We start from the raw sequence: 15,066 nt of genomic DNA on the forward strand, positions 1-15,066 counted from the left end.
CTGTTGTGTCATGTGCCTTATTCAGACCATGGAAGAGCAGTCAAGTAGTCTCCTCACTCTGGCAATCCTGCTGGGAGCACATCCACATCCAAATTTGTGTGTGAAACCAATCACTGTTCTTAAGCCACTGTGAGATGCTTGGAGCCAAACAGAAATGTTCTTGGCAGTACTGGAGAGAGTCTTGGATTTGGATAAAGATGAAGATGCTGGCAGGAGTTTGGTCTTGTGGAGAAAATGACAGGGTTGTCTCTAATTAAAACAGAATCAAGATTCTCAATCTCTAACATCCCTCAAATCCCTTTCCTGTAGAGAATCGATTGCTGTGAAAAAAGGATGTCCCTCATCATTCCTACCAAATGACCAGGCAGATATTAACTGGAGTGCTATAATAAGATCCCAAGGTTACTTGTAATCCATGAGAATATCAGTGTGATTCTTCAGGAGACTTCTTATTTTCTTCAGAGAAATCTAGGGAGCTTCTTATCAAACACTGAAGATATAGTTCAAGAAGCTTGCAAAGCTTGGATGCAACATCCAGGCTATGTTAGAAGGAGGTTGTTCAGAAAGACATTCCCTTTCTTAAGGCATGAGGAAACCATATTTAATTATGTGGTCACATATTTTCTTTAAGGGAGGTGAGCCTTATTTGTACACTGACAGGTAAGACAAGGGGTTGTTTGTATGTTTTCTGTAACTGATTCCTCCCTTTCTAGAAAGATTCAGATACGGGTTAGCAAAGGGCAAAGGTTGAATTCCAGTGTCATTTTTTTTTTAGGAGAAAGAGTAAATAACATAAAAAAGTTTTTCAAGCTCTGTCTGAATTTGGGGTATTATGCATAGTATCAGAAGAAGAGATGCCAAGCTTCTACAGAGAATTTGTGAGGGTTGGACCCCTTCTTTCTACAGAAAAGATACATATATTAAGTTTAGAGGTGGAAGAAGATGTAACCACAATACGTAGTAGAAGAGTTAGGGTAACTGCTAGCATTGAAAACCCCTCCAATACACTAAGATCAGATTATTTTCACTGTCAAAAATTATGAAACACTGCATTCCTAGTAGTGTTTCAATATGTTTTGAAATAGTGCATTTATAGAAGAGTTGTGTTTGCAGGCAAGCTGAGCTGATGGTGCAGTTTAGAAAGAATGTGGGAATGGAAGCAGATGAGGAACATCATAAAATTACTGCTGCTTCCTGCAAGTGTGACATGGTATAGCAAAGTGTAGAGTCTGTAATCTGCTTTGGAAATTGCTTTATAGACATAATTGCTTTCTGATTGAGAAAAGAGTGTTGTGTGAGATCAGTTCTGTGATTTCTTCTCTGACTTTGTGATCAGTGAAATACTGCTCATAGACTAAACACCGGGAAATACGGTTTTGGTGGAAAACTTACTGTACCTTTTTTTTTTTTTTTTTTTTTTTAAGACAAAGGAATTTATGAAAAGTTAGAGAGACAATATTTTGACTTTTGCTTCTTCACTTTTTCCTGAAAAGTCTAATTTAAGTGTCTCCTGGTATATATTACAGAAAGTTAGAGTCAAATACTATGTTTGGCCTGTCTGTATACAATTAATTGGTTAAAGCTTAAATTGTTATGAATTTAGGGAAAATCCATGGCTTTAATCTGGTGGAGGGTAATTTATATTATCCAATAGCATGGGAATTGTTTTGTATGTGATCTTAAAGATCAGCTTATAATTTTCAGTTTCTCAGCCCTCTTGGAGAAGAAAAACTGAGACTTGAATTTGAATAACTACTTTATTTGCAGATTATTTTGCAACATCTTCAGCAAAGAAACTAGGTAATTTTGATTAATTGAATGTCAGATACATAAATCTCTATAAAAATAGAATACTATTTTATTGTATAGTTGTAGTGGCTAATAGAATCAGCAAATGTATAACATAAAACTATTAAATATTGATAGATCGTAATTTTCTGGATTCATCTTATTATGTATAAGCACCACAATCAACCTCATCATCATCCTCATGAATAAATTTCTACCTCATTCAGACTCTGAGATCTCTTTTTATATTCAGTAGTAATAAATACATAACAATGATTTACAATTGAATGGACAGCATTTCATTCATTAATTAATGATTTCATTGATGTTTATTGATGACTCACTGCAACATTCTTTTTTCAGAGGTATGGTTAGTTATAGTTTTTAGGCCCAGGTAACCTGACTTTACAGTAATAAGAATCAAATACAGCTTATAAGATGTTCTATAAATTCACACATTATAAGAAAGGCATTTTAGGGTAGGTGGAGTGGAAGAAGTGAACTTGTTCAATACCAGATCAGATTACTAAAACTTTTGGAATCTAGTCTATATTTTATTTCATTGTTGTCTTACTAGTTTTATGAGGATGTTTTACTTTTTTTTTTTTGGTATTTTATTATGTAGAATTCTTGAGACTAATTAGGAGAATGATGTCTTTTTTTTTGTTCGTTTCACATTTATTTTTGTCTTTGACTTGTTTCAAAGATTTTACTTTAGTAATGACAGAATTACAAGTTAACCATTATTCCAGGGTCTGCAGAGTAATGACACATTGTTGACACTGTGCTTGTTCTCATAGGAATAAGCAGCAATGAGTCAATAATTAGCTAGGTAGGCTTTCATTATTGTGATAGATGAGGCACCTTGTATCTGGCAGATATCTTTTCTAAAAGCTGATCTATCATACTCTTTCTTTTTTTTTCCCTCCAGGCTGGAATCATAATATAAATAAACTTACAATCAGTTGAAAGCAAACTCATTTGAGGCCTTTTTGATACTTAGGAGCTAACAAGGTTTGACTGTATAATTTAGAAAAGTTTCCAAACTTCTACTTAATTAAAATGAAATGGGCTGATACATAAATTCTGAGAAAAAAATATACTCAAGCTTCATAGTTTATGCTCTCAGCTCAAAATTAGACAAAACATAGTCAGGTCAGGTATAAATTCTCCTTTGTGTTTCAGCTGTGACTAAAAAGCCAGGTTAGAAATGTAGGAATTTATCCCATGTGATGCAGAAATAAGGAAAACATGAAACTCATGAGAACTGAAACCAGCTGTTCTTCTGTTTCCGTTCACTGAGTGTAGAGTGACAGGTGACATTGTTTGCAGAGGCCCCATCTGTCAGATTTAATGACCTCTTATTAAAACTGTGCTTAAGTATTCAACAGTAAGACATATATTTAGTCATCATAGTATAGCATGTTTCTCAGGAAACAAATTTCACTTGTAAATAAGAGGGAATAAAAGCCAAGAAATTAGGACTTTTCCTAAAGTACTGATTTTAAAATACTGTAAGTGATGTCAAAAAATGTATTGGTACCTGTGATTACAATTATACAAGGTTGAACTATCTATTACAGTTGAAGGTGTTGCATGAAATACTTCATATTTTTCCAAATAACAAGAATACAATTCTATATACAGCATAATACTGGCTCAGAAATTAGTGGCTGTGAGGGAAAGGGCAACTGATTTAGCCAATGACTGTGTTACAGTCAAACCTGACGCAGCATAGAGTGACCTTACCATCAGAAGATTTTTGACACATTGACACATAGAAAAGGGTCTTGATTATACTGAGTAACAGATGATATCGCCATCTGTAGTAGTTTCAGCAAGATCACAGTCATTAGCAGAAATATGAAATTTGTACTTGTGTTATAAATCCCTCTGCTGTGCTTTCTTCTCTTTCCATCTCCAGATTCATGCCTTCTTTCCTTGCTCCTGCGTCTCATTTGGACTTCATTTTTTTGAACAACAAAAGGATCATTCTTGACAGACTGTCTCATTACCACTGGAATGATAGAGCAGCTCACAGTGCCATAGTATTTTGTACGTGAAAGTACCAACGTTTTTTTTGGCAAGGAGTGAAAATACTTTGCTGAAATGATCTCACCAAAAGTTTTCCTCATAAAATTCATGTGGATGTTAAGCAGTCAAAAATTGTGTGGAGAAAATTAACATTTACATATTTATAAATTCCTTACATAAATTTTTTAGTAATTTCTACCAAGATTGTTTAAAATAAATAAAACCTTATCCTCTGTATAAGAGGAAGATTAAAGTTCAGGCTAATGATCTTAAAGGACCTTTATGACACTGGAAGGAGAGGTTTTCCACTTAATGATCTCAAATCACTGAGCAAAAAACACTGAGGCCTCTAAAATAAAACTTCTTAGCTTTGCTAAGGTAATGCAAAAGATTATGTAGTTTACACTAAAAAAATCTAAAAAAAAAAAGAAATTTTTATTTCTTATTAATTTTAGTTTTGTTGTTTTTAATTGTGCTGTTTATCCTTTTCCCAAGTTACTAAAATATTTTGAAAAAATTTTTTACTTTCTCTCTTACTGGTTGGTACAGGATAGTTTAGGTTGGAGAGAACCTCAACAAGCCTCTTCTCCAAACTCCTACTCAAAATGAGGTTACCCATGACAGAGCAGGTTACTCAAGTCTTTAATCACTCAAGTTTTGGAATCCCCATGGATAGAGACTGCAGATCGGGCAACCTGTTTTTATGTTCAATTATCTTCTTTGGGAAAATGGTTTTCCTGTATCTAGAGGGAGCTACCTTATTTCAATTTCTGCTTCTTGAACTCTGGCCATAAAGTGCTGTAGGGCAACTCCAAATTCCCACAGACCTCTCCTGGGTACTGGAAGAAGAATGGATTTGGGCATGAAGTCTGTTCTACCCTAAACCTCCTTTCTCCAGGCAGACCAGTTCCTACCCTCTCATGCTTTGCACAGGGTAAATGCTCCAGTCCCAATCCCCTAAGTGGTCTTTGCTCAACTCACTCCAGTTTGTTAATGTGCAATCTCTCTCCTGACAATGACCTGTTCACACAGCCCAGGACATTGTCTGTTCTTGTTCCCAAAACTGTCCTTCCCATAGATCTCCCTGGCCATCCCAGTACCATCCTGTACCACTGCAAGCGAATCCTCCCTTCACTGTGCTGGACTGGACTTTGGTCCTGGATGAATTTTATAAGGTTCCTGTTTGCCCATTTCTCCAGCATGTGCAGATCCTTCTGCACGGCCCTGCCCTGGAGTATCTTACCTTGACCCCAGTTGTGTATTGCCTGCAATAGGGTCAGAGTGCACTCAGTTGTGCTACCCAGCCCAAACTGTAAAACCTACATAGGACCTGTCAGAACTTCGTACAAGGTGCTCTCATATGCCATGTTCCTCTCAAAGGTGCTAGGAAGAACAGATCTAAGGATAGATACCAGTGATATTCTACTTGTTGCTAACCTCCATTACCCACTGCCCTCTGAGCTTCACTGTTTAATCGCTTTTTTATCCATTATTGTCCATCCACCCAAAGTGTAAAATCCCACTTTCAGTAAAAGAATGTTGTAGGAGATTGCATGGGATGGTTCAATGGTCCTATCAAAGAAAGAGGAGAAATTTGATTTTGAAAGAGTCTGGCATCTGTAGCTTCCATGTCACAGGAAAACTTTCCAACGTCTAGTTCATGGAGAAGCCTAACCCTACCTATTTCTCAAGTTTTCATGTGAAGCTGGGCTTTCATGCAACACATTTTCATATATTCTTGCAATACACTTACTTATGTTAGCATTGCCAGCACTATTTCTTTCACTGGGCACTGTGGTCCTTATCTCTTCTGTATCGAAAACCAGTGTCTATAGCACTCCCAAAGTGTGTACATTAACCATACAAACAGTTGCAAATGAACAGAAAGTACTCTGTTTGCCACAGAATTTGTAGTCACAAATAGGTTACCATGTTTTTCGTAACAAGCTCAATACTAGGCATCAAAAACATTTTACTCCTGCATGAGACTATTACAGGGAATCCAGACACCACTTCTGTCACTGTCCAGAATAAAAAGGAGAGTCTTTACTTTCTGAGAACATCGGTGTCAGTAGTTTCAGTGAGATCTTAATAATTAGCCACTTTTTATGAACTTAATTTTTTTTTTTCCAAAACAAAGGAAAGAATAAAGTATGAAACATCCAAAATATGATGATAATAAGATGTGTGTCTTTTGGTTTAAGCCTATTTAGTTAGCTGCAGTAATTAATGCAGAAGTAATTAATTTTTTCCATTTATTTCTCTTCTCTAGTTTGTTTTTTGATTATTTAACTTAATTTAATTTAATTTTATTAAATTTTCTTTTAATTTTATTCTTTCATTCTTTCAGTTTCTCATTTTTTCTTTGATATTTATTCAGGTTTTAGGAGTAAAAGCTTGAATATGACAGAAAAGCATTTCAGGTGTGTTACAGAAATCATTGAAACAAAGCTGCTTCCCTCTAATGTTCTTGAAATACATCTTTCTTCAGAATTACCTGCACTGTGGAAGGTTTACTTTTATCCAGGATTTGAGTCCTAGACAATTCTTTCCCTTACATCCTTTTTTTTCCTGGTTTATCTCCAAGACAGTAAATAAACAATGTTTCTGTCATTAGACCTCCTTCTGTTTCCAGAAAGAAGAAGGAATTCATCAAAGCAAAGGTCATATGGGACAGAAGGTCTCTATCTGATTTTTAAAAATAGTGGTCTTTTCAGGAAAGAGCATAACTTTTTCACAATAGGAATCCAATAGGAGTAAAGGGATTTATCCTGAAATAGGTGCACATGTGGATTCAGAAGGGAGAAAAAAGGGAATGTCTGTGTTAGCAAAATGTGCTTGCCCACTTGATATTTCATCTAATACCGTTAGACTGTTCCTTCCATATGACCAGCTTGCTGGTTATGGTTTATTTGGCAAAATTACAGTAGATTATTCAAAATAGACACAGAGTGAAAAAAGTGTAAGGAGCGAGTTAAGACTACCTAACAAGCAAAGGGTAGCAAAGGGAATAAAGAATAAGGATTTGAGGTAATTACAAATACCTGTCTTACTCTTTCTGAGGAAGGCTGGCTTTCTTGGCCTTAGGACAGAGAGCTGTGGTGGAAAACTCTATATCCAGAATAAAAGTGTAGAATATAGGAAGCTTTGTGTAACAATTTTTAATTATATAGCTAATGACATTTGGTTTCTATTTATTCTAATTTCTAAGTAGAGATTTTGAAATAGAAAAATGTCAATTATTTGGTGAGCTTAACTGAAAACTGGACTAATACTGATAACTTTTTTTTTTTTTTTGCATTTTATCTAGATTTTAGTAAGGCTCTCAGTGAATTCTTGCCTTAACTTGTATGGTTTCCCTTAAACAGAGTTAGAAATTAACAAGTAAAAATGTGGTAACTCAAGTTACCAATAATGGTAATTTAAATCTTCTATATATCATCTGATCTGCAGAAATTGATTTCTGCTTTTACCCAAAACAAACAAACAAAAAAATGTTGGTCAACTTGGTGCTCTATGGTGTGATTTGCTTTTGCAGATAATGGCCAATGTTAAAGGACAAACAAACAATTCTGAAGCTGAATTCTGAATGTCTGATAACTAGGTGAACCAGAGCAGCTAGAGGATTAAGTGTAAAAGTAATTAAATTCTAAATGAAATCTTAAGAAAATAAAGGTAAATAATGGTATCCAATGTACCCAAATGTGTTCTAAAAAGCATTTACAGTTAATCCAATGGAATGTTGATGTAACTGACAATGTAATTTAACTTTTACATAATAAAATTCCAATTTAAAAACTATTCAAGGATCTCTACAGGAACTTTTGGTTAAAATAGTGTAATTATCAGTATAGAAAGCTACATTAGCATAAGTAAATGTCAGAGCAGCTCTGTCGTACTTCAGGTGCAGACTATTGAGCTGAAAAACTTTAATTACAAATTAAATTGCACAGAAATTGACACTGAGATAGTAAAAGGCATTAATTATGAGTGACAAAATTATTATTGTGCACTTACATTTATAAATTCAGTTTTAATCTGTCCTAACAACATTAGGAATATATATATTTTGAAACCAGATTTTTTTTATAGCAAACGTGCCCAGCTCTCCTGGGTGGGGGCAGAAGCTGGACGTTGAGGATCCCTGTGGGTCCCTTCCAGCTCAAGATATTCTATGATTCTGTGATTCTAAAAAGACTAAACCTGACAGTCCTGACCAGGAATAGGTTATGTGATCCAATGCACGTATTAAACCTCAGACAAAAGTCATCAAAACCCCTAGCACAGAGAAATACCCACAACCACCTTAAACAGTGCTCCCCATTTCCATAGAAGTCAATTTCTACATCGAAGTGCAAGAATCAAGTGGCTTAATTGCTCATTTGTCTGTAAGCCCCTGGGATAGTGAATGTTAGTTTATTTAATGCATAAATACCCAAGAGTAATTTCCCCTACATTTATTTTCCACTGGTGCATCAATCATACCCATTTGACAGGGTTCTGGAAAACGTAATCTTTTGGACTGACCATAAAAAATGAAATATGCCAACCTTTTTAGAAGGTGATGGGAAAAGAGAAATCCCTACACAGCTAAATGCAAGCACCATGTTATACATATTTCCATGTGCATATTTCCCTAAAGATGTAGAACTTAGTAATTCCCTATTATTATTCCCTTTCAGCTCCCAGAAAGATGGAGATGGAGTAAAGAAGAATCTTAGACTCCAGATCACTGCATACATGTCCAGCATTATACAGCAAAGATATATAAGAATATCAGTTATTTCTGTGGCAAAAATCAGTCAGGATACACTAGTCTAAAACAAAATCAGAAATCTTCCCCTACAAGAGATATTAAGAAAGGAAGGCATAAAATAAGTTAACAAAATAAATTTGGATCTTTTTCTATGTAGTCTGATTTTTTTTTGCTATTAAAAATAAAAGTCAACTCTCAATCAGATCTTTGTGTACAGCCTTCACAGTCAAATCTTCCAGTGATGTCTTCTAAAGTTAGGCAGAGGCTGTGGGTGTGCCTTGCCTTGCTTAAAAACATGCCAAGAAACAGGAAACAAGCCCAGAAATGGAGAAATGGGAACGAAGAGCAAGAGTGTGCTGGAAGGTAAAAAAGAAAAAAAAAAAAAAAAAAGGAAAAAATAGCATACTGAATCTTTGGGTGTCTAATAATATATGATACTAAAATATGAGCAAGACTTCCACATTTTCAATCTGTAGAAATAAACAGGTTCTTTTACCACTCTTGTCTGTTACTGTATCTCTAATTCTGGTTATCTAGAACAGATGTTGTTATGGAAAGGGGTACAAGTATAAGAGTGAAAGCACCCGAAGCCTGCTTACTTATGGACCTCAGATCCAGCTAATAAACCTGAACAGGACAGAACAGTGTGTAGCTGCCTTCTTGAATCAACCACATGAATTCAAAGGAAAAAAAAAACAGCCCACCTTGTGTTTAAGAATCCTCTTTGTGTGGAGTTGGATTTTTAAAAATGTTTGTTTGTTTTCTCATCAAACAGAGACAAATTCAGTGACTTCTGTTTCCCTGAGGCACCATAGAAAGCCAGTAAATGTCTGGTTGATTGAGTAGCTCATTTCTAAATATTAAATAATTTCTGAGGAATGTATTTTGTTAATCCTGAAAACACCAAAGTCACTTTTGGATGTCTTGTATCCACTCTGTACAAAAGCCCAATAATATCCATACAGTAATGAATCTCATATCTTTGTCTTCCCAGGTGGTATTTCCAATCTTAAAGTAACTTAACAGCCAATAAGAACAATTTAGACTGTGAGAAAATGGGAGTTGTCATTTTATGCTTTATCATTTCTTTACAGATGTTTGGTCTATATTAATTAAAACGTTTAAGTTTGAGTTACCCACTTCCAATTTTTAACATCAATAGAGTGAAAAGGTCTATCCAGAATGTGATTCACAAGCTTATTTTAGACACTTATCCCAGGCAGATATGAATCACTTCCTGAAGATGCCCATGCATATTTCAACAAAGCATCCCAACTTCTTAGGCCAAATGAGTGCATGAAAAAAGTCTCAGTTTCAATTTTTCATTTAACTTCCTATCCCCTGAGAATTCAAAGAAAAGGTAAAGAACAAACCCAGTAATGACTTAGGGATTATTTAAGATTTTTTTAAACAATTTTTTGTAATTTTGGGGAAAGTTGTTTGATTTTCATTTCCTTTCACCATCACAATGACTAGAAAGAAGCTGATTGCTGAATTCTGTCATTTATCTGTACTATACTAGCCTTGTTGGAGTTCTACTGCATCTGGGACAGTGAGCTCTGCTTCACATTAAAAAGTCATATTTCTCAGGAAAATTGATTTTATTTTTTTCAAGTTAACAGCTTACTATTAAAGTATTACGAACTTTGTACACCACAGGGAAAGAATCTTATTGCTTGCCATTAAACTTCTGTTATTTATTGGTAGAGAAAAGAATACTTATTTTTGAAAAGTCAAACATATTTCTAAATATTAATAAAAAACTTCACTAATCATCATGGGAAATTATAGAATTTCTAGGATTTTTTTATCAAATCTAAAATCATGCCATTTCATTAAGTAGAGAAAAAGTAATTTATGAATGTTAGACATGAAAGCAGCCAAACTAACAGGTTTTACAAATGTCAAAAATTATTAGCAATACTTCTTGATGGACAGCAATGAGTCAAGAATTTTGAAGAATCTTTACAGTCTGTTTTAAAATATTTCTAAATTTGAGTTGTTGTCTTTGATAAAGATAAACATGTGTCTATGTATGTTATCTTTACTGTATTTTAAGGACTGACCACTTAAGGGGATTGACCTTGCTACAACTGATTGTATAACTCAATAAACAATTTGATTAGAGAACAACGTTTGGCAAACTAAAGTCAGTAACTACTACAAACAATCAATTTATTTATAAAAGAATAGTAATCATAAGAAAGACAAGATTTTCAAGCTTCATAAAGGTTATTATTTTTTAATTAAATTTAGACTTGGTTTAACCTAAGTAAAATCTTTTTTTCCCTTTTTCTTTTTGTGTATTAGATCTAAACTTCTACAACTTTCAAAAAGCTTCCAAATGATCACATGTCTATAATATTATTTTACCTCTATTTGTCTAACATATTTAGGAAGTTTTCATTCTCAATACTTAAGTGTCTTTTATTTTGAAGATTTAATGCTATTTCTTTTCTGGAAAAGTTGATAAAACTTGTGATGGATAATAGATGTCTTCTGTTCAGATGGTAACACTGCAGTGCGCTGAAATCTCTTGGGATATGTTGTTCTTATTTTTAACCTTTTGCTCTGATATGGACCTAAGGAATCCATTGGACCTCCAGTATAAACACATTTTTTCTTCCAAACTAACTAAATAGTAATATATACTCTGTGGAGAAGTTTACTGCCAGAAAACCAGATAAATTCAATGTTGGCTAGACGTAGGTTTTAGTTTTGTATTTGAATATCTTCTAGATTTCTGCAATGTGTGGATCTGCAGCACATCAATTACACAGTTATCTGTGTAAAGTTACACTGTAAACCTAAAGCATGTGTCTCATGCCCAGATCATCAGCAATAACAGAGGTCACTAGCAGTGAGCAAGGCATGTCCTTTCCCAGAAAGGCAAAGTTACTGCACCTGCACTGGGCAGTCTTTGAAAGAGGGGTTAATTGAGAGGTTAGCATGACGATGCGCTAAATAGTTGAAGATGATATTGCAACAAAACCAGTCACATATGCAACTAATTTGGTGTAAATCCCAACAAAGAAAACCTTTAATAAGAAAGTGGAGAGTGTGTCATTACGTGTGCCGTAGAAACCCTTTTAATTATACTACGGTAAAATACTTCCTCTCAGCTATAAGCTGTGTGCAGTAGACTCATAATCAACAGATTTGTTGCCTAGTGAATTAAAACCAGATTAGGAAAGGCTACCATTACATGTTCATCTTGTTCTGGTAAGACATAATAAGGGTTAATTTGATCTGCTTGTTTGTCAAGTGCTACTGGAATCTGTGTGAGTATGCGTATGTGTGAGAGAGAGGCAAAGCAAATAATCAGGACAAATTTTATGCAGAGACCCTGATTTGGCAGTGTGTGTGTATTGTCTGAACATACAAGAGTTACTGAGGTTTAGGAGGCTTTGCATTTGGGACTGGAACACTGAGGTCAGATTTCAACAGATTTCCAGTTGCCTACAGATGTTCAGAAGTGTTTCTAGAATTTCTTGAACAGGATAAGACTACTTTGACTTTGGGAATGTGGCCCTCTGAGTTTCTCTGCAACTTTTGGTGCTTAAATACTTTAGGAATCTCGTGTGTGTTTCAGTGGCTTTATGAGCTGAGATGCAGGTGGCTGCCTTTCACAGAGATCCCCTTAGCCCGTCCCACTTCTCCATCGTGTTCTGCCCAAACATGTCAGCTTCCAGCTTTCTTAGAGCCAGCAATTCTCATCCAGTGCTTTTTCTCAATTCAAAGGGGGCCCATCTCTCTTTCCAGTTCTATCACAACCTTTTAAAATCACCTTGTTTATTCTGTATTGTCTTAAAATACAGGATGGTGAGATCACAAAGAAGACATAGCTAAGACTACAGATTGATGGAAGAGAAATATTCTTATAAGAAAAAATATCCACACTTCCTCCAAACTGACTTCTTTACTAAAGTTATTCAAATTTCCCAAAGTACAGGGTAATTATTTTCAAATGGTAGGCTACAGACTTTCAGGTTCCATGGAATATTTCTGCAGGGGAGTGTGTAAAGAACAGCCATGTCTGATGACTGTTAAACCAGATTCTTCTGGAAACAACTGTCGGTAGGCTTAAATTTGTCATTGACAGCTTTGCTGTTTTACTAGAAAATATTTATGGTGTCTACAGATTAGAAGGAAACAAAAAAAAAATCATTACAGTAATGTATTTTTCAGAAGCTATTATGATCAGTGAATTTGGTGTGTTCCATTATATCCTCTTCTTAAACCATTAACCTATTGGCTCAAAGCCAGGATCCCACGTAAAAAGGTTCCACGACAAATGAACAGAAAATGTGGTGCCAAAAAGTAAAGGTTTGCTGTGCATGCACTACATAAATGAAATGTGCATTTACAAGGCAATACATGTGCACTGCCTCTCATATAAAGTGAAAATAGACTCTGCATTATTCAGTATACCCTCTTAGCTTGTTTTGTTAATTCTTAGTTATAAATGCACTTAACAGTATACCTTCACAAGCTATTTGCAGAACCTTCCAAATAGGATTTTGGCTGATTTTACTGACTTTTAAAGTAAAATGTGAAGATAAAATCAGAGAAGACTGTGATATCTTCACTATGGTGTAGCTGTGCACCGTAGACTTTCATTTAAGGTTGCAAAAAAAATTAACCAATACCAACACTAGACAATTCTGGGTAAAATGTCAGAGTATGTAGAGGGACCTGTTATGGACCTATTCACTCCTCAGATGCCAAGGGACAGAAAGAGTCAGGAATTGGGAGACTGATGGATGTCTAACTGATATTAGGTCTTACAACTTTTCTGACAACCACTGCAGTTAAGACTGAGCATTTTGAGACTAAAAGAGACCTGAAGGTGTCTCTACTAAGGGACTAAGAGCTGGCACAGAATGCTTTCAACCATCAACTAGATGAGAAAAGCAATACATTCCTGCAGGTTAAGAATCAGAAGGACATTCTCAGAAGTGAAATCACAGATGACCTAGAATGCCCTGGATCATTCTTAGGCTATCCTCACGGTTTCTGAGATTTTGTTTGTCTGAGGTAGTTTGTTGACTCTATCAACCGTAGTAGAAGAAAACTTTTCACCATACATTGTGGTATAAAAATGTACCTAAATTTGGGATTCAAAATTTCAGAGTTGTGATTCAGATAATCCTCTTTCAAATATCAACTTTTTGCAAATTTACTTAGTTCATTTTAACTACATTTTCCTTGTGATCTTATGTTTCTTTGGATGATACTGAGAAGAGTAGTAGTTGATGGAAAGGACAACATATAACATATTTGTTATAATTTTTTCCACCTAATTTTTCAGATAAGAAATAAAGATCTCATAATAGTTCAACGTTAATGCTGACAAGACTATTTCTTTTACTAAAAATGGTGAAATGAGGATGCTTGTTTCATCAGATGGGAGTTGTTAGCTGGCCTTTTTTTTTCCAATTGCACTATTATCTACATTTCCAAAGGTTTTAGTCCTTCCTTTTGGAATATCTTTTAAACCCATCGGGACACTGGAAATGTTTCACTGAACAAGACCTTAGTTTTTGTCAATGTTTAAAACAAACAAACAAACAAGTTTCTAATTTTTTAGTAGTCTTGGCAGCTGTGGAGAGAACTCGAATGTTTCCCTCAGCAGTCCTCTGTTGTGCTTGTGGTGGGTGGTTAATGAGCCCTGTGGTTAAACCTGGAATGGAGGAAACTTGGAAATCATGCAGGGAGTCAAGCAGAGGCTTGCAGGCACAGCAGCGTTGGTGGTATAGTGGTGAGCATAGCTGCCTTCCAAGCAGTTGACCCGGGTTCGATTCCCGGCCAACGCAGGTGTATTTTTGACACCTTTCCCAAAGGTGCCGTGCTGCCATCTACAGGAACTTCGAGCAGATGGAAAAATGGGTCACCTCGTGAGGCTTAACAGGGAGAGATGGGCAAAATAATGCACCCTCACAGACACTTAAAACCTGCATTGTCAGGAAAGGACACGAGGGTCCTGGTGGGCACCACATGGCACAGGTTCCAGCAAGGTGCCCCTGAAGGAATGAGAGCCAAGTGTAGACTTGGCTTTGTTAGACAAAGTACTGTCCAGAGGCAGAGGGAGGTTCCCTTCTACTGGGCACTGGTGAGGCCACCCTTGGAGCAGTGTCTGTGTCCAGTTCTGGACTCCTCAGTACTGGAGAGACATGGGAATATTGGGGAGAAACCAGTGAAACAGCCACAAGATGGTTAAAGTGTTGTAGAAACACTTCTGCTGTGAAGAAAGACTGGAAGAGCTGTTTAGCCTGCAGAACAGAGGGCTAATATGGATAATCTTATACATATATATAAATAGCTGAAGGGAGCATGCAGATAGAACAGAGGATGTGCTCTGTGGTGCCCAGTGGCAAGGCAAGAGGCAATAGGCATAAACAGACACATGAAAGGTTCTCTCTAAACATTAGAAAACCCTTTTTCCCTGTGAGGGTGACCAAGCACTGGCACAGGTTGCCTACAGAGTT

The 15,066-nt window shown here is 35.8% G+C and overlaps 1 non-coding gene across 1 annotated transcript; it reads left to right on the forward strand.

The window, feature by feature from the left end:
• The first annotated feature begins 14,322 nt into the window (after positions 1–14,322).
• TRNAG-UCC (transfer RNA glycine (anticodon UCC)) lies at positions 14,323–14,394 on the forward strand. Its single transcript has one exon. It is a non-coding gene; the product is annotated as a tRNA-Gly (tRNA).
• The last annotated feature ends 672 nt before the right edge of the window (positions 14,395–15,066 follow it).

This window comes from Myiozetetes cayanensis, unplaced genomic scaffold (assembly GCF_022539395.1).
Source record: "Myiozetetes cayanensis isolate MyiCay16 unplaced genomic scaffold, myiCay2020 scf1, whole genome shotgun sequence".
Taxonomy (NCBI): domain Eukaryota; kingdom Metazoa; phylum Chordata; class Aves; order Passeriformes; family Tyrannidae; genus Myiozetetes; species Myiozetetes cayanensis.